This window comes from Arachis ipaensis, chromosome B8, assembly GCF_059453495.1.
Source record: "Arachis ipaensis isolate K30076 ecotype BB chromosome B8, ASM5945349v1, whole genome shotgun sequence".
NCBI lineage: Eukaryota > Viridiplantae > Streptophyta > Magnoliopsida > Fabales > Fabaceae > Arachis > Arachis ipaensis.
This window is the reverse complement of record NC_142443.1, coordinates 10397501-10422224: the sequence shown is the minus strand read 5'-3', so window position 1 is coordinate 10422224 and position 24724 is coordinate 10397501. Positions and strand designations below refer to the sequence as shown.

Below are 24724 nucleotides of genomic sequence, written 5' to 3'. Positions count from 1 at the left end.
ACTCGCATGGTCTAAGTTGTGTACTCTGAGTTTTTTTAATTTTTTAACACAAATCGGACAATTCAGGTCTGGAGGGTCCGATTTATGTACTCCCATAATTTTAAAAAACACAAAAAATTACTATGTTAAAGTATATCACTTATTTTGTTTCTATATCAAAATTTTTTAGCCCAATTTTAGATTTCCCTCTTATGTTCCTTGTTTATAATAGACCACACTCTATACTTTTTCATACTTAAACACATGTTGCGTATATGTACCGAGACATTATTTTGCTGTTGTGATTAATTCCATTCATTAACCTCTGTTTGTATCATTTAATTTTTGCGATATTTTTTAATCTAATATGTCAATGATTAATCTTTTGTAAATCTAAGTTTTAAAAAAATTTTATTAGTTAATAGATTATTATATGCATAAAACAAAATTTAAATTTCTAATACTTAAATAAAGAAGTGAATTAATTATTTAATCCATTCTAATCTAAGGTTTTTTTTTGTTTCCTCTTTTTGGTCAAACCTAACTTCTAATTTTTACTCTTTTGTTTGGGTCAACAATTTAAGTTTTGTTTATTTCCTCTTCCTTGTCAAAACCGAAAATTTTTTATATCATTTTTTGGTTAAAAGGTAAGAATTTGTTATTTACAGGAACAAAGCAAGTTTTGTCCAGAAATTGGACCAAACAACAAGTACCGTACAAAAAATTAACCAAATCAGTTCAGGCCATTTACAACAAAGAAAAAGGAAAACCAAGTCCCAGTTTTGTTATTTTATTTTCCTAGAGTAAAGTATTGTTTTTGTCCTCCATTGGAATAAATCCTATTTGTGTCCTAACGTTTAAATCGTTTTATTTGTATCCCTAACGTTTGTAAAAGTGATTCAATGTTATTCTGCCATCAATTACACATCATGAACGCTTTAGTTTGAGTTTTAAAAATCTCTTTTTGAAGTTAGAATACAAATGTCTGGGATAGAATCGATGATCCACTCCGAAAAATAGCCCATCGAAAGTTGAAACTAATTCCTACAACATTCACATAATTCACTTTTCTAAGAACATAATTGAATCTAAACACAAATAATGAGTATAATATTAAAATCGAACACATCCAAGTGAGACCTAATTGAGAATGAATACATCCAAGTGAGAATAATTAAAAAATATAATCTGATTTATTAGTATAATTGATAGTAGGATAACATTGAATCACTTTTATAAACGTTAGGGATACAAATAGGACGATTTAAACGTTAGGGACACAAATAGAACTTACTCCAAATGTTGGGGACAAAAACGATACTTTACTCAACAAAAAAAATTCAAATCAACTCTTAAATTTTATTTTTATGGGACTAATTAATTTCTATGTTAAAAAAAATCAATATTATTTTTTTATAAAAAAATAATCAGTCCCTAAAAAAATTAAAAATCAAATTAGGTGTTTTTTTTTTTTTTTAAAATCTCATAATCTTTTCGAAATAATTGTTAACATCTGAGTGGGGTATTCACTCTTTCATAAATCATAAATGAAATTGCACATAGATTCTCTTCTGAGAACATACAAATTGCTGCCGCTTCTTCCACCGATGCATGTTACTTGGGAAGATGAATTTTAGATTTTAGTGCGAAGTTGGTATTCTATCTGAATGATGTGGTACTGAATCCTTAGTAAGAAATTAAGAATCAATAGTTGAATACCACAGCCACAGCATGTCCACCGCTTGGCGCAATGGCGCTCCTATCTATGTTCTGCTCTGGAAAAATGGAAATTAAACAATAAACTTATTTGTTAAATCAAATAATCATTATTAGTAGTCACCAAAAAAAAAAAATAATCATTTTTTTATGACTAAAAAAAAAAATCATTATTAGTTAAACAACGAACTAGATAATAATAATAATAATAATAATAATAATAATAATAATAATAATAATAATTAGTGTGTACTATATATATAAATTGTATTTTATTTTTATTATAATATTTTGCCTCAATGATTTCATTCATAAAAAAAGTTTAATAATTTATAATAGAGTTTAATTAATATATGTTTTTAAAAATATAATAAAATTATTAATAATAAATATTTTAAATTTTTTAATAAATAAAAAATAAATATATAAAAAATTTGAATATTTTATATTTTTATTAATTTTTTTAATTTATAATTTTAACATATATTTATAAAATATAAAATAAAAAAAATAATTTATTATAATAAAGATGAGACAAACTTCGTTATATAAAAAATTTGAATATTTTATATTTTTAATAAAAAAATTTTAATTTATAATTTTAACATATATTTATAAAATACAAAATAACAAAATCATTTATCATTTATTATAATAAAGATGAGACAAACTTCGTTGGTTAATTTCCATATATAAGCATGAACTGAGAGTTCACCTTCTAGCTATTCCAAGTTTACTTTCTCTCACTGTCAATCCCCAGAAGTGCTAAATCTGAATTATGAAGCCGCATGTATATGGACTTTAATTACTTTCAGTCAGTTTCTAGAGCTTGCTGACGGTATTATCAAAGTATGAATTTTAATATGTTTTGTCTTACATATTTTTGTCTCGTTGTTTTCTCGAATTTAAATTTTCTAAAATGATAAAATAAAAAATTAATCGTATTCTATAATTTTTTTTATAAGAAGTATGTTTTATTATCTTAATTTAAAAATAATTTAATTCTTTATTTTATTATTTTACCAATTTTTTTTCTTTAAAAATTTTAATCCCTCTTCTCTTATCTTATCAACACTAACCCTGCTCATTTATTTTATTTTATATTTGACCTATAATCAAAATAACATTAAGCCTGTTGGTAGTTGGTACGTTATTTTCTGTTTTTTTTAGACTTTAATATATAATAATCTCTTTGTAGTATTTCTTTCATGGTATAATTATTGTGTAAACCTTTTAATTTAGGAGAAATTTGAATATATATCAAGTAGAGAGGTTCTTATCCATAAAAAGTTAATTAAAAATTATGAAAAATAAACTCAAACAAGTAAAAATTATTTTATTTAATATTCATTAATTAACACTAAAATAATTATATAATTTTAGATATAATAAATATATATAAAATTACAAATATTATGTATATAAAATTATAAATATTATATTATATAAAATAATTTTAAATATTAACTCACCAATATTATTAAAAAAAATTTCAAATAAAAACAGATTTAATTAAACTCATTTAAAAATAAGATAAAAAGATCTCAAAGAATTACAGTACTTGCTAAATAAATTTATTAAAATTCATTATAATATAAATTTATTCTCATTTTCGGTTAACACATACAGAGAATAATTATTTTTTTAAAAAAAAAAATATATCTAATGCATTTATGGAATTTATAAAAGCCGTTGGGGTGAATTCATGAATGAAATTTTATATTATATCTCCTTAGCTTGTACCATATTGTATGTCATATCTAACAAAAAACAAGTGCATGATCATGTCTTCGAAGCATGAGCAAGTGAAGATCATAGAAGAATGTAAAGTTGCACCACCAGAAGGGTCTCTTGCCTCCACCACCACCATTGTTCCCCTCACTTACTTGGATATCCCATGGTTCCTATGCCATCCGGTTAAGCGCATCTTCTTCTATGACTTCCCTAACTCCACCAACCACTTCCTTCAATCATCACTCCCTCCTCTCAAACACTCCCTCTCCCTTTCCCTCCAACACTTCTTTCCATTCGCCTCCAACCTCATCGTACCTCCCTCCCCAAGTGTCCCCTTCATCCGTTTTCTTGACGGTCTTGACTCACTCTCTCTCACCATTGCAGAGTCTAAAGCAGACTTTTCCTTACTTGTATCTGATTCGCCACAAGATGTTCGCTTTCTACACCCTTTGATCGCTTCTTTGCCTCCTAAGGTTACCATGGAGGATGGCACGCTTGTTATGCCTCTCATGGCCATTCAAGTCACTGTTCTTCCAAACACTGGCTTCGCCATTTCTCTAACATTCAGCCATCTCGCCGCCGATGGCTACTCGCTTCATCATTTCATCAAGTTTTGGGCCAATCTTTGCAAGCAAATAATAACAAGAGGTAGTGGAACAAATGATGAAGATATTAAAGAATCTAGTTTTTTGTCTCTTCCTTTTCATGATAGAGACATAGTTAAGGACCCAAAAGGGCTTAAACATGTTTACATGGAAGAGGTAAGAGATTTGCTGAGGAAGAAGAACAACTTGATGAATTCTCAAGTCCCTGTCAATAGTAACACCATGGTACGTGCAACTCTTGTCCTAAACCATAGTCAAGTTGAGAAACTCAAGAAATTTGTGTCTCTTAAATACCGTGACACCTATGGTTCTAATACGTTATTACACATGTCAACGTTTGTGGTCACGTGTTCATTGATTTGGGTTTGTATGATGCAATCAGAAGAACAAACCGAAGGCAATCATCATCATAATAATAAGAATTTTGATGATGAAGTTTGCTATTTCATAATTCTAGCTGATTACCGTGGCCGTTCTGAGTTCTCAATACCTTCAAATTACTTTGGGAATTGCTTGTTGTCTGGGTATGTGAGACTCAAGAGGCGTGAGCTAGTTGGAGAAAATAATGGTAATTATTATCATGGGATTTTTGAGGCAGCAAGTGGAATTGACAGGGAGATTAGAAATCTGAGAAATGATGCATTAACAAGGGTTGAAAGTTTTGTCCCCTATGCTAGAGAATTAAATAAATGTCGTAGTATAACTGTGGTGGCAGGGTCCCCAAAATTAGGAGTTTATCAAACTGATTTTGGGTGGGGAAAGCCTAAGAAATCTGTAGCAGTTCATATTGAATCAGCAGGAGCATTTTCTCTTTCAGATTGTAGGAACAATGAAGGAGCGGTTGAGATTGGAATTGCACTTGAGAGGATCCGAATGAAGAAATTCATCAAAATTTTCGAACAACACCTCCAAAACATCGATCATGATTTCCCTACGTAGTTTATTTTATGTGGTCATTATATATGTACTTGCATTTTATGATGTTGGTTATATAGTTTAACTTTATCGGTATTCGGTAGGACTAAATATCCTTTAAATTTATCTTTTAAACAATTTTTTATTACACTAATTTAAAAAAGAGTAAAGTATCGTTTTGGGTAAGTCCTATTTATGTCCCTAACGTTTAAATCGTCTTATTTGTATCCTTAACGTTTATAAAAGTGATTCAATGTTATCCTACTATCAATTATACTAACAAATCATATTATATTTTTCAATTATTCTCACTTGAATGTATTCATTCTCAATTAGGTCTCACTTGGATGTGTTCGATTTTAATATTATACCCACTATTTGTGTTTAGATTCAATTTTGTCCCTAAAAAAGTGAATTATGTAAATGTTGTAGGAATTAGTTTCAACATTTGATGAGCTATTTTTCGGAGTAGATCATCGATTTTATCCCAGACATTTGTATTCTAACTTCAAGAAGAGATTTTTAAAACTCAAACTAAAGCGCTCATGATGTGTAATTGATGGCAGGATAACATTGAATCACTTTTACAAACGTTAGGGATACAAATAGGACGATTTAAACGTTAGAGACAAAAATGATACTTTACTCTTTAAAAAAATTAAAACAAATACATTCAAATAGATTTATTCAAAAAAATTTTAAATAAAACTAAAATTCGATAATTTAATTTTAAATTTTTTAAACCATGACACATCACAAAATACCCTTTAAATATCTCAAAACACAAATTTTACTCCATTAAATATTTTATCTGCTCGTAAAATTTGGATTTACAACACCTCATACTCCTTCTTCGTTGTCGCACTCCTCCCCTGTTCTTTCATGCCCTGCACTTCTCACTGCTCTGCACTCTTTCTTCTATTACTGGAGACAACATCGTCTAGATAGTGGGCTGCTGAGCGGATAAAGGCGGCGTCATCGAATTTTAAATTGATGATATTAAATATTATCTAAAACCTATTACTTCACATACTTTTATAAATTCAAATCAAAACTTTAAATTATAATCTGTATATATTACTAGACTTTATTTAAGCTAATATTGCAAATATGTATTTGTCTCTAAATTTAAGTTATACCAGACAATATATGATTTATATTGTTAATTAATTAGTTGATTATCTAATTAGACAACAAACAACACAATTTAAAATCTATTCTTAACTTTTAATTTATAATCAATTTAGAATCTATTCTAATCCATAGTCATCTAATATCAAATCATAACCAAATTTAAAAAGTGGGAGAAGGAGGTGCTACTTGGAGGGAGCAGCAGCAACAACAGAAATAGATTCGAATTTAGGCACACTTATCGTCGAATTTACTGGCAGATAAAGCTTTGCAATAATTGGTCAAAACACAACGTTTCATTAATCAAGGTATCGTCGGATTTATTTGCTTGTAACTCTGATGGTAATCGTGGTGCCAATATTTTGCTTTTCCTTCTAACTATTACCATTGGAAATTAGAATCTGATGGTAAATCTTTTACCTGACAAATTCATTGTAAAATCCACCAATAAAGCCGCCTTTAAACCCAACGCTAAATCCGACGATGGTATTCAGCGTTTTTCATGTAGTGTCTCTGTTTTTTTCTATCTCCTTCATTCCTTTACCTACTATATCTTTCGTATATCTCATGATTAATTACAAATTTGAGAATCAAAATATACAATATGACATTATTTAATTATAATTAAAATCAAAATTAAAATATAACTATATTATATTACTAATTTAATAACTAAAATGTATAACATTACACTCATTAAAATTGAGACGAAACATTTTTTTCCAAAATTAATAAACTATTTTTTCATCATTTATCTATCTTTCTCATTCTCTATTTTTTTCTACTCTTCTCACTCTATATATAACTTATAATTTATATTTTATATTACTAATTTGACAAACCAAAATATATCATAAGATTTTTTTTATTACAATTAAAATAATTTTTTCTTCAAAATTAATAATCTCTCTCCTTCTTCTTTAACTTTCTCTCTCATTTTCTATTTCTCTACATTTCTATTCTATAAAAAATAAAATTAATAAAATAATATAATACAAAAAAATTCATAAAATTATAAAAAATATATTAAATTTATAATTAAATATAATTAAAAATAATCTTATAATATTATTCACATAAAAATATATTATTATTACTATTATATGCATATTTTTTTATTTAGTTTTAAATTTTTATCGTGTATCTTTTTAATCTATATTTTACTTCTCTTCTTTCAAATATTTATTACATATAATTTGAAGAGAATATTAATATTGTGATTAATAATTAAAATCAAGATTTAATTATTTAAAAAATTAATTTTGTGTTAATTTTATAATTATTAATGTAAATTTTTTATATTAATATCTAATTATATATAGAGAGATAGAAAGAAAAAAAGAGAGAAAAAATATTTTTTTAAATAAAAGTATAAGTATTAATTATTTTTATTTATGTAATAGAATTAATATCTAATAAATATAAAAATATATATGTTAAATTTTTTTAAATTTTAGATAATAAATATTAAAATTAATTGTTAATAAAAAAATATAAAAATAATAATTAAATAACTTATTATTTAATTTTTTTATTTATAAAAATTTTGATCATCTTAATTGATAGAAATTTTTGTTTTTTTTATGATATTTTGTAAAAATAATTTAATTTTATAAATTTTATCTGTTGTAATTTATAATATCAAAACAGATTAATATAATTTTAAAAAAATTATATTTTTGTAATGTTATTATAGACAAAAATAATAATAATAATTAAAGAATCTATGCCTGTCAACCCAAAAAATAATAATAGTAATAAGAAAGAAGCTATGCCATGAGTTCTTCGAGGAGTAGGTAGTTGAATAATGTTTACGATAAGTCGCTATTAAAATTAAAATCTTCCAGACAAGGTGGGGATAGTATACTCTTAAAATGACCAAACCTCTCTATCGGTCACACGGGTAGGTACTTAACAGGAGAGAGGGATCCGCGCTAGCCTATTTCGCGTTGGGAAACTCTACCGAAGTGTATGTGTTAAGGATATAGTCATTTCACCGATACGGATAACCGACTTGAGGAGGAAGACCCCTTTCATTTTTGAAGTACCTAGGGGTACTAATACTAAACAAAGGCAAGTTGGGAAGGATGTTTTTCCATTACCAAAGAGCCACAAAGGCGGATTAATAGCCGTCGGAATCCAACAAAGCAGTGTAGGATTAGGATAAATAGCTCCTAAATCCACTAACCCAGGAAGAATGCCATCAACTCCCTCCATCCAACAGCCGGTAAGCAAGGAATATTCCCAGTCAAACTGCTATTACCTGCTCGTCTATCCTCCAGGACAATAAGTATTTTCCCATCAACAGCCAATACAAAAAATTTCCATGATAGCCGAGGCTGCTAACAACCGAAAGAGGGACTGATAGGAGTTTGTTGCCGAAACCGTCTCGCTACCACAGGTTTCCCTTACCTACCGGAATGAAATACAGGAATTAGAACCAGAAACTGCCGGGATGAACAGATGGAGGTATTCACCCAATAGTAGCTACCCCACCACTGGGTATTGTTCCCCTACAACGCAGTGGTTAAGTTCTTTCTTTCCCCGATCTACTAGCTACACAGGGCCAAATAAGAGCTACACTGCTTCGTTGCCCTTATTGAATAGCCCTTGGTGCCTTAGGAATTTCGTATAGTATAAATCATCCGCATATCCTCGATACTCAATTTACTTTTACATCTCTCGTGCCACACAAACGGAATTTACTTAACTCGGTCAAAGAGAAATACAATTCGAAATGAGCGCACCATGAAAACGTTCTAATCCAACTCTGTCTGCTCTAAAGCATCCAGGCCATAAGCCAAGCATTGAATTCTTACCCCTTGGCTAATCCAACTCTAAACCTAAACTTCGGATTCAATCCAGCCCCAAGCCGGGGCTACCCTTTTTTTTACCTACCGGATCCAACGATTCGAGGTCTGCCCGCCCTAATGACCGAATGCGGCGGTCCCTCCCAATCGGTCATTAGGGCGGCACCCCGGTTTTCTGAGTGCCACCCGTAAACAGTTAAAAACAGAAAGTATCATGGTACGTCGTCCACGGGGTTTGGGAAGTGCCTTTGCTCCCTTTCCCAATCGTGGACGCGGTGACCTAATTCCAGATCGAGTCTGAAATCTCGACCTTTAAGGCTAGAATTCCATTTCATTTGTTCGAGAATTCTTAAGATTTGCTGCAGTTTGAGCGGAGAAGCCGTTTCCAGTCTAAGATCGTCAAAAAGCTTCTGGAGCATGTCCTTCCTTGGTTTCCTACCTTTTATTATAAAGAAAACTTTTTCAATGCGGTTTTTCAACCACATCGGATCAGGGGCTTCCGGCACCCCCATGGGGGGATTGGGAGCCTGTTGTGATGTGTGATGGGCCCACCACATTCTCCCCTGCTCCGGCAGCGTTCGCCGAATCCACTCGCTGCCTTACCGAGGAAGGCCCTATTTCTTCCCTGGGATCACTGTCTCGTGCCTCCGAGTTTCTTGAAGCGGGCTCGGCTTCGCTATTTTCCGTACCCTCACCTGATGGTGACCGGTTAAGGTATTTTAGCCAACTCTCCGAGCCACTGTTCCCTGAATTTGTCCCAGTTGCCATCCAAGGAACCACAGAGGCTCCTTCGGTAATAAGGAACAAAAATCCTAAACAAATAAGGAAGGAAAAACACCCGGGGAGGCCCAACTGACATAATGCAAAGGAGAGGGCCCGACCCCCCACCCTTCGCCTAATTCTTTTGAATCCCGGCCCGGTTTTTCCCCACTAACCAATTACGTTACGACCACTTAACAAACTTGGTTGACGAACATGGTTTATGCGCCGCTAATGTAGCGGCTTGTCGAGCATTTGCAAAATTCACACCATCCATTTCAAATAGGACTTGTCCCGTGGACACACGAGCAATCCAACCCGTAGGATTTCCCTTTCCTCTTCCCATTCTGACTTCTGTAGGTTTCCCGGTAATAGGGATATCCGCGAAAACTCTTACCCATATCTTACCATTTTTTCGGAATTGTCCGCTCATAGCACGATGGAAGTGTCCGATTATAGCCCGACGCGCTGCTTCAATGGCTCGATATGAAAGACGACCAGCTCTACAACTTTGAGTGCCATATCTTCCAAAACCTAGTTTTGTTCCGTCTGGTTCGCAACCCCTACTACATCTGCCTTTACGATATTTACTAAATTTCGTACGTTTCGGATATAGCACGTCCCTTTTTTTTTTTACTATATGAAATCCACACTTTGACACCTGAGATTCCGTAACGAGTAGATACTTCCGCGGAAGCATAATCGATTTTCTGGTTAAATACATTACGAGATGTTTTTCCATACTTTCCGCATTCAGTTCTAGCTATTTCTGCGCCTTCAGATCGACCTGAACAACATATACGGATCCCCTCTACCCCTTCCCCTTATCATAGAAAAAAGACTAACCATGATACAAGGGCCTGCCTTTCAGTACGTGAAAACGGAAGTTAAACTCTTTCACTGTCTTACTTTGGCCCCTCTCTAGCCAAATCCAAAAATTGGAACAACTCCCGAGACACCGCCTAGAACTCACGCATATACCATGTCAGCCTCCACCTTCAGATCCTTACTGTCCATCTTTATCAGCCAACTCCCCCGTTTCTTGAAGGAATCTTTGATCTCATCATCAAATATGACAAGAAGGATTAAACCTCGTGCGAGAACTTCGTTTATCTCATTAGGATATCCTGGGATTGTTGGTTGCCGGGGAAGAGTCTGACTCAGCCCATTCTATTCTTTAGTAGAGGTCTTACAACCTCGAGACAATGAAAAAGAGAATAGAAGATTCAGTCTAACAACATGTTTAACCATACCAAAGGTAAGTAGTCAGTCGCCAACATTCCATTTGAATTAGTGAATATGGGCGATAGGCAGGCACGTAGTCACTCAGATTAATGCAATCTTTCCCTATCAAAGCCTCCGCTATATTATGACTTTGAAATCAACGCCCTGCCGTCCACATAATGATCGGAAAACGCAGGCTATCTAGAGCCCTTAAGAGCGAAAAGAAGATCAGAAGGAGGAAGTAAGGCCTTCCGCCCACGAGTTTATGGTTCCTGCAGGCAACCTGGCATACCGCAGTCTCATTGATTTCTTTTCCCTAAAGGGGAGCGGAATCCCTTCTAGAAATGTTTAGCCAAGTAGCAGCTAAGAAAGCATTCGCTTTTCGGCTGGAATCGAAGCTGCGGATAGATCAGCAGATAGGTTGCTGCGGATAATTTATCCGCTGTTGATCAAATTAATCGTCTTCAAGATCGTCTGAACTGTATACCTATTCCCTGGTCGCTGGTATATTGATTTACTAACAAGGCCTTCGTACCTCTCGCTCCTAGGACTAGCGGAACTAAGACCTGTGAAAGAAACTAGGAGATAAAGCCCTTGATATGACCTTACGGATTAACACAGAATCAATCTCTGACTTTCTTCCCCTTTGAAATCCATTCTTGCATCTGCTTTCCTTGTTAGCCTAGCTAGTCAACATCCGCTCTCTAGAAAGCACTTTCTAATTCGAATGGGCAAAGCTCTTCCTTCCTTTGGTGATGAAGTTGGGCCGTCTTTATTATGTCAATTCTGAGTCAACCATATTCCCATCCTCGGCTTTCAGCCTCCGAGACTTTCCAACCTTTTCGGTAGGAAGGATCACTACAACTTTACTCAGGTCGGGTACTACCCAATGATCAAGTACCGGTTACAGTACAGGATACCACAACTAATTCACGACTCCTCCATCGAGCAATGCAACTCGAGATGGAACATGTATTATTTCATTCAAAATGGCTATTCTAAAAATATGATATGAACAGTCTTTTCTCATGAAAAATGCAACTTTGAAATTGCGTAGGTGATGGCAGAAAATCCATCAAGAAATTACATAGATAGAGCAGTGCAGGGCTGCTCTTGACAGTTTTCATTTTCGATTGAGAAAGCGGCAGGCCCAAAGAGCACTACAGTAGCGCCTTGCGAGGTCGTAGAGCCGGTAACCCTCGTTCGCCTAAGATCGAAAATGCTCTGTCTTTGAGGAAAAAGAGATATAGATAGTGTTCCAGGATTTCATTGTTTTGAGTCTTTACTTAACTCGACCGCCTTTCTACTCCCATGCTTTTCTTTGGTCAACAACCAAGCACATTGAACAATAGTTCTTCACTACTCCTACAGGCTTGACGGAGTTCAGAGTTCAGTCTGTCTGGAGGGAATTATTTTAGATCAATCACTATGTTTAACAACGTTCGACGCATCTCTTTATTTGATGAGAAGAGTCTTAACTCAACTTCGAGTGATACAGCTTCTATGTGGAATGATTTTCCATCGGTCCCTTCTGACCTGCCACCCTTACCAGCCGACTCGGTTCCATCTGTCCCCTCATTACCTTCCATAGCAAGTGATGTTGAGGTGGAGCAGCCGGCTCCTTCTAATTATAATTACGAGACTCATGGTATTGATGAGGATCATCCGGGTCTTAACCCGGACAGTGAACGTATAGTAGAGCTTCAATCTGATATACACGATAAATTGGGAGAGTTGATGACTAACAAGAGTGACCAAGACGTTCTGAGTGCGGCCGAAGCTTTACATGGCGAAAGCAACAATATCCCTTTTCTGGAGCACCTGTTAGATGATTTGAACAAAAACGGAATAGAAGGTGAAGCCTATAAGGATGCCCTGGATCTATCGAATAGGTTGGGTATATTACCCGATAAAGCAGCTTTGTGTGATGCAGCGGAGCCATGGCAATTAGGATTTCAAGACGCAGCAAGTCCTATGATGCAAGGAATAATCGATTTACATCACGATATCTTTTTCTTCCTCATTCTGATTTTGGTTTTCGTATCACGGATCTTGGTTCGCGCTTTATGGCATTTCCACTATCAAAAAAACCCAATCCCGCAAAGGATTGTTCATGGAACTACTATCGAGATTCTTCGGACCATATTTCCTAGTATCATCCCGATGTTCATTGCTATACCATCATTTGCTCTGTTATACTCAATGGACGAGGTAGTAGTAGATCCAGCCATTACTATCAAAGCTATTGGACATCAATGGTATCGGACTTATGAGTATTCAGACTATAACAGTTCCGATGAACAGTCACTCACTTTTGACAGTTATACGATTCCAGAAGATGATCTAGAATTGGGTCAATCACGTTTATTAGAAGTGGACAATAGAGTGGTTGTACCAGCCAAAACTCATCTACGTATTATTGTAACACCTGCTGATGTACCTCATAGTTGGGCTGTACCTTCCTTAGGTGTCAAATGTGATGCTGTACCTGGTCGTTTAAATCAGATCTCTATTTCGGTACAACGAGAAGGGGTTTACTATGGTCAGTGCAGTGAGATTTGTGGAACTAATCATGCCTTTACGCCTATCGTCGTAGAAGCTGTTCCTAGTAAAGATTATGGTTCTCGGGTATCCAATCAATTAATCCCACAAACAACAGGGGAAGCTTAAGCGAAAATGAAAGAGTAGGGTGAGGGATAAGGGGGGAAGCCACTAAATGGAAGGCTTCGCTCGCTCTAAGGCTCGTTTAGTAGACAGCGAGTGGAGTGCATAAGCCCCTTTAGAGTTAGAGATAGGGGCGAGTACTACACGAGCTCGTAAGTCAAGTACGGAACGAGCGGAGGAGAGCGACCTCATCTTGCTTGCTTCTGGCGAAGCTTCTAGAAGGCCACCACTTCATAGGAGCGATAGCGAAGCCGTAGAAAGGCAAACAGCTCGTATAGCTCGCAATAGCGAGCCTACTTTTAGCTTTTTTTTTACTTTACCGCGGGACCTTAACAAGGAAAGTCAAGAATATCATCAGTAAGAGGGGTTGCTATTGAATCCGCTTCTCGAGTATGCAAGGCCTTTTTTTCGTCTTTTTCGGCCTGTTGGTACTTGTCGAATTGAAACTCGATACGATAATAAGAAGATTCGCCAACATTACCCATTTTTTTAGTGGATTCGGGCCGGGGTAAGTACGTGATTTCAAATTGCATCTTATAAGCATATGATCCTCCTTTTACTGTTAAAGTACCATCTCCGCCTTTGCTATCTATGCTTCCTGGTCGCTAGACTCATTCTTCTACTTGACTTCCAGCTACTCTGCTCTGAGCTTAAGAAAGGTTCAAAAGTAGCTTTGGTTGCCGCTAAAATCGGATGTGATTTTTGTAGTGGTGAATTCCAGAACAGGTAAATTCCCCCTCTCCTTTCGGGAACTCTCTTCTCTAGGGATTCCAATTCTATTTCTATTGACTCTTCCATGGGTGTTTTGTATTGCTACAACAAAAAAAGTTTTGGTAACTTACTTACAGATTGTATCTTAAATAAAAGAAACATCAACATCCTTTAAGCTAAGACTAAGGGATGGGGGGAACACTACCGATCCCGAGACAGACGACGAAGCTACATCGATTACAAAAAAATCTGAGTCAGTGGTGGCAGACCCTTTCCCGGCCCCTACAATCAAGCAACCTCACCAATGTGAATGAAAGAAAGGGAACCCCATACATCTCGACAAGTTCGTGCCTCTTTAGGATTTTAAGTGCGAACTAAAACCTCTTTTGAATTCTTATTCCGACTCCGAAGTCCGGATATTTGGTTGCTTTCTACTCGACCCATGTGGTTCGGCTTGTTGCGCCACCTCACTTAACCAAACATATCCGAGAAGAAGTTCTACCAGATCTACAGCACTTGCTGCTTCATGCCCGGTTGCATCTGACTCTGCTGGTTCACCTTCTAAACAGGTATCCGCACCTGATACACATCCTTCTCCTGTAGCTTCTTCTTTTTCCTATATTGTGGTGGCTTATTCAGCGAGCTGGAGCTCCTACAGTTCCCGCCCCAGCTTCAACTCTAGCTCCCTTCGGCCTCGAAGATCATCAGGTTCCATCAAAAGTTTCTATCTCACTCTGTTAATAGGTTTTTTACTTCTGCATGTTGGGAATCAAAATAGAATAAGATTTTCTACTTTATAAGTGATCAACTAGGTTTTGAATCCCTCGCTTACACTCTTTTGGGCTAGGTTCAGTTGGAGGTCGTACATTTCACCAGAGAAAAAGGGGGGGGGGATTTTCATACTGAAATCGATTCACCCGAAAAGGAAGCAAGGCTTCCATTCCGCGAGGAGCGAATAGATTATTATTGCGGTTTAAAGCACACTCTAATATCATAAGGACCGAACTCATCGGATCAGAAAGAGATGGCCAGTCCCTTCCTAATGCGAAAGAGCTTTATTCCGGTACTTCACACCCAAAGCAAAGCTGCACGGAATAGGGGCCTTACTTGTCCCGGTCCGGGAAGAGGTTAAGGTATTGTGGTTCCTCCCACATATCTTTCAACAAGGCATCCTAAGAACAAACCCTTACAAACCTCTTAGAGATGAGAGGCCTGTTGGAATTCATCATGCCCATTTGATATTTCATTTAGTCATCCCACCTAAAAGCACTCTTTCCAGATCAGTATGACAAGGGCAGCACCCATTGGAAAACCTTGATCCAGAACCCAAATTGGGTTATCCTAATAACCACCTCCCCTCCTTCTCGCGGGGGGATGTGCCACATCTTGGATGTAGGAGTGACGACCCGTGGTCCAATCTAGTAAAGAGATTGGGTGCCAGTGGTCTGTCTGAGGACGGGTTCAACAAGCTCTTTCTTTGAAAAGAAAAGATGGTTCCATGGATCGGGTTTTCATTTCAGAAGCTGCTAGAATGCATGTTAAGTCAGTCAAGGGGGTCTTAGATCATGACGATTCTTAGAAAAGGGAAAAAATATGAATTTTTCAGGACATATCTTAAAGTCCTAAAGGATTGAAAAGAAGAGTGAGCGACGAGTGGTTCAATCCGGAATGAAAGTGAGAGACCACTAGCGGAAAGAGTTTTCTAAAACACTAGGGTTTCTTGCATAAGATTTAGCGAGAAGTCCGACTAATCAAAGGAGTCTGAGCGTCGGTTCGCTGCCCTAACCGTGCGATTTCAGGGCATCTTTTCAAGTATTCATCTAAACTAAATGCTGGTGTCGGGTATCATCTCGATCCATTGGCAGCAGAAAAGAGTGATAGCTAGCTTAATTCTATAGGTTCAAAACTAGAGAAGTCTTCCTTCCAAGTAAGGATTGAAGATCATATGCTTACACAATCTCCCAAAAAAGAGGGTCTTTCCTGGCGACCTTACCCACACTTGGTAATTGAGGAGTCAAATCATTCTTTTTCTCTGATGCCTTAATCCTTTTAGTGTATCGGCATTTCGGTTGTAGCAGTTGTAGCTCTTCCTCTTCTCTTGTAGCTTGAGTGCTTGTTGTTGTTGTTTAACGTCTTTCGATTCAAAAGCAATCCTGCCAGCTAGTGTACCTCCTGACTGTCCGCTGCATTCGAAATGAAAAAGAATAGCAGTTCCTCGTCCCCCGAAATTGGATAGGGGATTGGCCTTTCCTTATTACTTATTATAATATAAAGTAGTTAGGAGGCCAAGTACGTTATCGGGGCATCTAAGACAATCAAAACAACCGCCCTAATGGCTTTTTTCACCCATGGGCAGCTAGTTGAGGCCAATCAACCCGAAAGGGAGGTCGAGAAGGAGGGTCGAGCACAAACCGTAGGCCAACAGTGGATGGACGACAACCAACCAGAACGGATGATCGATGAAGATTGTTTAGAACCTTCGGGGAGTTCTCCGCACAAAGGAAATATATGAAACACTACCTAAGCAAACCAAACCGCTACGCTCCTGCACCTATCGGTACAGTGGCTTGACGCTCCTGGAATCATCAAAGCGGGAAGGTACGTAGCTACCCACCCTGGTTGGGAGAGTAGCGGATCGAGGAAGACACCAATCCCCTTCTTCCTTCCTTACAATATTACGGCATGGAACTCTCTATCCTCTCCCTAGAGTCGAGAGACAACTTTCCTCTCGCTTCTACGACTCCACTCTTACCCTTAGCTTTCGGTCGAGCTAGGCATCACTTCCTATCACTCTTAGTTGAAGGAGAGCGTAGGAAGCCAAAGACCTGTTTTGAGTTCTGAGTTGAATAAGGCAGGGATAGGTGAATTTGGAGATCAGAATAGGTCTTCGATCCGTTCATTCTGTCTTCAGGGCATACTTAAGTATAAAGAAAGAAGAAAGGAGGGAAGCTCATTCCGGCGGGTACTCCAAGTCCCTTAACTTATTCGTGGAACAGAGGAAGATAGTTATAGGTATTCGGACAGATAACGAAGAGTTAGGCGGGACCACTAGAGATGCTCCTATACTAAAGGCTATCGGAAAAGCAAGAAAGATAGGGGTGTCAAAACACTTCTTAAAAAGAGAGGGACAAGCTAGCCGTAGGCTATTAACCAGGAAGTGGCCGAAGCTTCCATTACAGAAGTTGATGGGCGGGGCCTTTTCATTTTCACCTAAAGGGGGTTCAGGCATTATGAGTGCAGCTCCACTAGTCTAGCTGGTAAAGTCTTTTGGCCTAGGACCTGGGTTCTCATCCCGCCTTTTCGCGGGAATGGGATCTTATGCCAGGATCTGTGATTGAACGCAAAGATTCTAATAGAAGACGTGAGAAAAAAAATGTAATATATGGAATCTTTTTTGATAGACTGGACTCTTCTGTAGGTTAGGAGGTTCTTTTTCTTTCGTTTAGCCGGCCTCCCTTAGGAGTGGGAAATCGATGAAATGAGCAAGTTGCTCCATCGAGAACGCGTTTTCGACTTAACTTACTTAACCAGAATACCTGGAATGACCCATAGGAGAAGGCTACGGGGGCATCGTTCACGTACTGATTCATAGCGCTTCCCCTTTCTAGTCAATAAAGAGTGTATGTGATGTTGGATCTTGTATCCGGGCCTGCAGACAGGCAGGAGATCCTATCCTCACTCCTCATATAGCTATATGAGTGACTACGTACATGGATGTACTCTTTCTGCTAGTTAAAGTTTATGCCTTTTTCCGACCTCCGTTCTGGTACCTCATAGCTATGCGCAGAGTGACTTCGTACCTTCTCTTCTAGTTTAAGCCTTTTGGTATGTTAGTCATGCGTGAAGCTGAGACTTGCTCCTTAGCACAAGTACTAAGCAAGCCCCTAAAGGCCTTCGCGTTAGTAAGCTAGCTTTGTAAGCTAAGCAAGCCAGGGTCTCCGGGCACTATGGTAGGACGTGGATCGATCATGACGAAAATGGACTTCTCCTTAATGGTTTAGAAGAGTCCCCTTCTTCTGTGAGCCAGTTCCCCGGGCTTTCTCCCTTCTCGACCAGACGAAGGAGATATGAATTCCATTCAGGCGGGTAAGGGCTTTACTCTGTGTTCTCTCCAGGTCGCCTTTGCATTGGCGAAGACTGGAAAAGTTCATCATTCAGTGGTGGGGTCGGTCTTCATAGAAAAGAGGGCGTCGCCCAACGAGTGGCAGATTTGGATGGAGTCTCGCTCATAGATAGAGGAAGAGTACGCGCGCTAGCGCGCTACGGCTTACGCAGTTGATCGGATCAGATAGCCCTTTGGGCAACCAACCGCACATCAAATTCCGATCAATTGGAGGTCTGGCTGAGTGGCTTAAGGCATTGGTTTGCTAAATCTACATACAAGAAGATTGTATCATGGGTTCGAATCCCATTTCCTCCGGCACGGAAGTGGAACGGGCGGGCGAAATTACGTGAGAGAAAGAACCTAACCTCTTGGTGTTGGTGGAGTCCCCCGGAGGACAGAATAGCACTACTTAGTTACTAGGAGCGGGGAGCCCGTTGCGCGTTGTGGCCTATCTTCTTTTTAGAAGCAAGCTCCCCCGTTTCTTGAAGGCCTGGGCGGCTCTCGGTTCTTGAGCATGTTGGGAGAGGGGATTAGGCGGCAGTTGAAAGAGCTGCTCGAAAGCTTGCAATACTAAACAAGCGAAAAAAGCCCTTTCTTGTTATTAGTAAAGGGCTTTTCCCTAACTAGTAAAGTGGTAAGTAAGGTAGGGCGCTATTCGATGAAGAAAACAGACTTTAGGAAAGTGGTTCAGGTAGCTCAGCTGGTTAGAGCAAAGGACTGAAAATCCTTGTGTCAGTGGTTCGAATCCACTTCTAAGCGGGCTTTGGGTCCAAAGGACAGGTAGCCGGGAGCGAGCCGGATTTTCAAAAATGAAAGTGAATGAAAGAGGAAGCCAAAATGTGAGCGCTCCTGCACTATACGGCTTTTTGGCGGTAGGGTTGGGGTGGCTTGCTGGAGGCAGATTTTATAAAAAAAGCGGTTGATTACTCGGATTGGTTCTCGCGTCCCTGTGCCCAAAAGGATGGGCGAGTTCGGTTCGAGTCTTCATCGATCGGGTGGATCTATATGCGGAGGGGGGTGAGACGAGGTGTAGCGCAGTCTGGTCAGCGCATCTGTTTTGGGTACAGAGGGCCATAGGTTCGAATCCTGTCACCTTGATGTGAGGTAGTAAACACCTAAAGAGCACCCATCCACCCGTAAACTTTCGCTCTTTTAGAAAGAAAAAAAATGGACCGCCCTTGATCTGATCTGGGCGGGATCTAAAGCAGCATTTCTTCCGAATGTTTCGGGGGCAGGCCTTAGGTTCAATTCTTTCTTGCCTATAGTCATGACTATAGGCTTCAGAAGAGAAGAAAAAACTTTTTCTAAAGAAAGAAGTAGTATCTAATTCACGTAAGAAAAGAGAATCAGTCTGCATGCTTAACAGCCTTCCCTGTCTGAATCCCTTTGTAAATGTAAAAAAAAGGGGGCTCCCTCATGGTCTTGGGGGCTATGAGCAAGAACCACATTCCTTAAAGAAAGTATACCCGAAAGCACTTTCTCTAGAATGGGTCAATCAATCAGTAAGTTGCTGACATTGAAGAGATTCAAGTCGATGCTTCAACTAAGACTCCTACATGACTTTCTGTCTGGAGGGAATCAATGTTTCTCAGTGAATGATGATGCAAGGTATATCTGATTGGAGTGTTCTTTTTATCTTAGGATTTTTGGTCTATTTTATACGAACAAGCAATGGTATGATTAAATACTTGCTTGATCGTGAAGATGTAAAATCTTTGAAAATTGGGGTGTGGGGAGTACCCATGACTAAGGAAAGACGTGTTTCAATGTTTCATTTTTTTATCCCCCTTTTTTTACTCTATTTTTCATTTCTATTGATTGGTATGGATTTCAATCTCTTTCTTGTCAAACTCCAATCCATCCTTCTCACCAAATCTCTCCACTTTCTTTTGAGTAGGTGTGGTGGAGGGCTGGTTATAGCTGTTGTTTTGACTATTTTGGATCCCGAGCTGGCTAAGATGATGGCTCCAGGGGGAGAGGAGGGTGGAAGCGGTGCCAGCTCTTCGAAGCAACCGTCTTTTGACCTGAACGTGCCACCTGGCGGAAGGGACGAGTTGTCTTCCGTTATGTATGAGCTATCAGAAGTTGAGAGAAGGATTCAACAGGCGGAGACCGGGATTCAACAAAGCTTGCTTGAGATTGAAGGCTTGAATGAATCAAGGGTCCAAGTTCTTCAAGCCAGTCAAGAAGCGAGGGAAGGGCCGAGAGATCAACCCGCGCCTTAGCACAAGCACTAAGTAAGCCCCCCCTCACATAGAAGAAGGGGATGGGTGGAGGAGATAAAGGAGAGCCCTAATCCCCTAAAATCCCTCATTAGGGAACACCTGTAAGATGAGTCCGCCGCTTTCTTTCATAACAGAGCCGGGAATAACGGCTGGCATAGAAGTATCTCGCACGCAAGGAGATGCATTTCTGGTACAGGTAGTACTGGACAAGCTCTCAGGGAATAATCTCTTTCTTATTTCTTCCTTTTTTCCCATGACGACTAGGAACGGGCAATTCAAAAATTTCACTTCGAATTTCGGACCTCAACATCCAGCTGCTCATGGTGTTTCACGATCAGTATTGGAAATGAACGGAGAAGTGGTGGAACGTGCGGAACCGCATATTGGATTACTCCAGTGCGGCACGAAGCCGCTGACGCCGAGTCGGCTCCTATGCCGCTAGCTATGCCCTGCTTGGTCCCCTGGCACGGTGAAGGTCCCGTAGCGCGTCATGAGCACCGGGCTAAGGGGCGGTTGAGCAACTCAAGCGAACCGCCCTACCTTACTACAACATAAGGACAGAAGGGAGAGGGTTGTGAAGGTGGCCTCGTTATCCACACCTCCGGTCAGATGAATGGAGGCCCTTAGACAAATGGCCGACCCGGGTTTTCATGAGCGTTGGCGGGTCCTGGAGTGCCTGTCAAGGGCGCTAGCGCATACCCCGGGGTGATCATCACCACCTGCACCTCACATCTCGGCACAGCGGAACGTGTAACCCGCCTGCTGTCTCATTCAACTACATTTGTTCCTGTAATCCATAGCCTAACAGAACGCAGCAGCGAGGGAAAACCCGCCCATACAGCCAGCGGGGAGGATGGCACTACTGGCAAAGACCGTCCGGCGAAAACGCCGCAGGCGCGAAGCGTGGTAGGCCTGTGCCGGGGGAGCATAGCATAGGTAGGAAAGGGAGCCCGGACGGTGGAAGAGCCTGGGGGGCCGGGTCATTTGACGGAAATGGAAGGATTTTCCCCTATTAGATTAGAGAAGGCCCTCCGAAGGGAAGTGCATTAATTCTTGGAAAAAGAGGGAGCGAGCCTATAAAAAAATGAAAGTGAATTCAATGAATAGATAGAGTCAACGGTACGACAGACAGCGCTGCCTACACGCGAATTAGCTTCCGAGGTCGAGCAGTCTCAATTTCACTACAGGATTTGCGAATGAATGCTGGGCCGGGCCACCTCGAATGGCGTGAGCCGCATGCGGGGAGACCCGCACGTACGGTTTTTAGGGGGATCTGGTCGAAAGACCGGCCGGCGCCCACCCGACTAGAGGGACTGAGAAATTAATAGAGTACAAAACTTATCTTCAAGCTTTACCTTATTCTGATCGTTTAGAGGGCGATCGCGGACTCACTGAATGAAGTCCTCCGTTTCTTTCGGAGGTGCTGACCCGCAGCGAGGCAGAGATGACTTAGTTACATAAGGAATATGGCGACGACAACAGCATGTCGTAGAAGGAGATAACAGGCGGAGCCAACGATCCGCTAAGACTAACGTATCTACAACTCCATCCCCGAGTGGCAGTCAAACGGAGGCGTGAATGCAAGATGCCAGCGGAATGATCGGCCGGACAGAGGCTAGGGCTGCTTCCTTCCCACCGCGTCCTTCCTAGCCTAGTGTGTCGGAGATATAAAGCGAGTGCACCGGAAAAGAACGGGAACTGGGTCGATCTATTCTATGGCGAAGCATCCGAAGCATAACTGCACACTCACACGATCTTTGCCGAGAGATAGGAGCATTCGGTGGAACCGGTGAACTACACTTGCTTCTGGATAGATGTGTGGGACAGAGGGCTCGTGGTACCAGCTGCCCAACCAGCCTCCTCTGCTTTGAGAACCGTGTGAACGGAGAGTGGGCAGAAGGGAAGGAGGTCCTCATACGGAGTCGCACACGCACACTTACTTGAGCAGTGCGGAAGACTGGGGAATGGGTTGAGTAAACTCCCCTGGGGCCGGAAAAATAACAGACGAAGCTTTACTTAGATAGGGCTTTGATTGGTCTTTTTTTTCTTAGTGATTGAAAAGGGGGGCGCCTGGTTATGTTACAAAAAGGGAAGGCAGAGGTAGTCCTTCGAATGGCGAAACGAAGGGCTAAATAGCGCCAGTGATTCTCTGAGCCGGTCTGGATTTTCTACGCCTCGGGAAACAGGTCGAGATAGATGACAGCACCCTTTTCCTCTCTTCCTTACCGGGAGGGCAATCTTATGGCCTTCACCTCCCGCCCGGCCCGGAAATAGAACCCAGCCCCCTTCTGATCCATTCATTTCTGCAAGCAGGGAGGGGGGATCCAGAGCTAAGCCTCCCGTCTATTGCATAACCTAAAAAAGCTATAAGCAAAGTACCAGAGGTGCGCTTCGCCCGGTGACTAAGAAAGAAATTGGTTTGCGCTTTGAAGTGATGAGGTCGCAAAGAGGGGGGCTCCTATTGAAAGGCTTTCCCTCCCTAAAAAGGCGACCAGCTTTCAATACTAGTTGTTACGCTGCCATTTTTCCAATATCATTGAATAGCATGGCCTGCCTGGGGCTAAGGTAACTCAAGTGGGAGAGCCGTGTTATGGGTGACCTTATTGCACGGTTCAGAGAGCACTTGTGTATGTGATGCAAGTGAACGTGTACGAAAAAGCTGTATCTAGGGTGAGTTCTTCGTTCCGTCGTCGACCCTATCTATGTTTCTACGATGGCCCAAGAACACGCTCATTCTTCAGCCGTAGAGAGACTTTTGAATTGCGAGGTACCATTACGAGCTCAATATATACGAGTGTTATTCCGTGAAATAACTCGAATTTCAAATCATTCACTTGCTTTAACTACTCATGCTATGGATGTGGGAGCATCAACTCCGTTCCTGTGGGCTTTTGAGGAGCGGGAGAAATTGTTGGAATTCTATGAAAGAGTCTCGGGAGCCAGGATGCATGCCAGTTTCATACGACCAGGTGGAGTGGCACAAGATCTGCCTCTTGGCTTATGTCGAGATATTGATTCCTTCACACAACAATTTGCTTCTCGTATCGACGAATTAGAAGAGATGTCAACCGGCAACCGTATCTGGAAACAACGATTAGTGGATATTGGTACTGTCACTGCACAGCAAGCAAAGGATTGGGGATTCAGTGGTGTAATGTTAAGAGGTCGTGCGACATGAAGACATTGATAGCAATATGGGGGGAGTTCCCATCAGGCAACAACGGTTCTGCCTGACCCTACTTAAGCATGCATATTCTGTCAGCGAAGACTTGGTGTGAAGCCTTGGAGCTTACGTTATAAGAGCAAAAGGCCCGGGGCTAGGGTGAGCTGAGGGGGGACAGCGTAAGTGAGCGAATGTGTGTAAGCCCAGTCAAACATGACTGTTCTAGGCGGGGCGGGCCACCCACCTTCGAATGGTGTTGGTCCTACGGACCGTGAACGGATTCGCCTCTGGCCTCTGGGCACGTCGGAACCGCATGAGTTCACCGGGGTGGAGCACAGTCCGCAAAAATCGGCATAGGTTAGGTGCTATTGATGGAACATGGTAAGCCTATCTTTCTCCATATGGAAGTGCTGCGGGCACATAGAGATGTGGGAAGAGGAAGTCTCAAAAAGCGAAGGCCGAGCTGTAGGTCACGTGACCTGCACCGAGTTGGTGGCTGACTGGGCTTTTTCCTTGATCAAAGCAGATCAGCTCGCCGCCTTCTTGTTATCAAAAAGCAGTCCAATCCTGCGAATCGGGCGGGCGGAACGTCGAATGAAATAGGTGGCCGGGTTCTCTTTTTACAACCCTTTTGATATGATAGGCCCGGCCACCTTCCCCTATCCCTTATGTTTAGGAGCGGGATCCGCCCAAGAACGACCACTCCTGTGGTGGTACGGACTCCGCGAACGTCCCGCGCCCCCTTTACTAATAAAGGAAAGAAAGCCTCAACCAGAACAAAATTCCTTTTGCGTGCGGATGTAGCTAAGTGTCTGACTCTATTGGTCATAGTTCCCTGCAGTTGTGACCAGTGCTCGTTTGCGCGCGCGTGAACCAACCCAACAAACAAGGAAAGGATGCCCCGATAGGCATCTGAGAATGATTCGAGCCGTATGAAGGGAAACTATCACGTACAGTTTTTGTTTTTTTTTTGGGGGGGGAGG

At 40.1% G+C, this 24724-nt stretch overlaps 2 non-coding genes and 3 pseudogenes across 4 annotated transcripts in view; 4 read left to right on the top strand and 1 right to left on the bottom strand.

Moving 5' to 3' along the window:
• The first annotated feature begins 3229 nt into the window (after positions 1-3229).
• Positions 3230-5075, top strand: LOC107614554 (coumaroyl-CoA:anthocyanidin 3-O-glucoside-6''-O-coumaroyltransferase 2 pseudogene; annotated as a pseudogene). Its single transcript, XR_015896321.1, has one exon. The product of XR_015896321.1 is annotated as a coumaroyl-CoA:anthocyanidin 3-O-glucoside-6''-O-coumaroyltransferase 2 pseudogene (transcript).
• A 13963-nt stretch (positions 5076-19038) lies between these two features.
• On the top strand, positions 19039-19112 carry TRNAF-GAA (transfer RNA phenylalanine (anticodon GAA)). Its single transcript has one exon. It is a non-coding gene; the product is annotated as a tRNA-Phe (tRNA).
• Positions 19113-19376: 264 nt separating this feature from the next.
• On the top strand, positions 19377-19451 carry TRNAP-UGG (transfer RNA proline (anticodon UGG)). The gene has a single exon. It is a non-coding gene; the product is annotated as a tRNA-Pro (tRNA).
• Positions 19452-19979: 528 nt separating this feature from the next.
• Positions 19980-22490, bottom strand: LOC148547186 (uncharacterized; annotated as a pseudogene).
• LOC148547185 (NADH dehydrogenase [ubiquinone] iron-sulfur protein 2 pseudogene) overlaps positions 21928-24724 on the top strand; it is a 5366-nt pseudogene continuing 2569 nt past the window's right edge. Inside the window, exon 1 of the transcript XR_015895558.1 lies at positions 21928-23754. The product of XR_015895558.1 is annotated as an NADH dehydrogenase [ubiquinone] iron-sulfur protein 2 pseudogene (transcript). The remainder of the gene's footprint in view (positions 23755-24724) is intronic.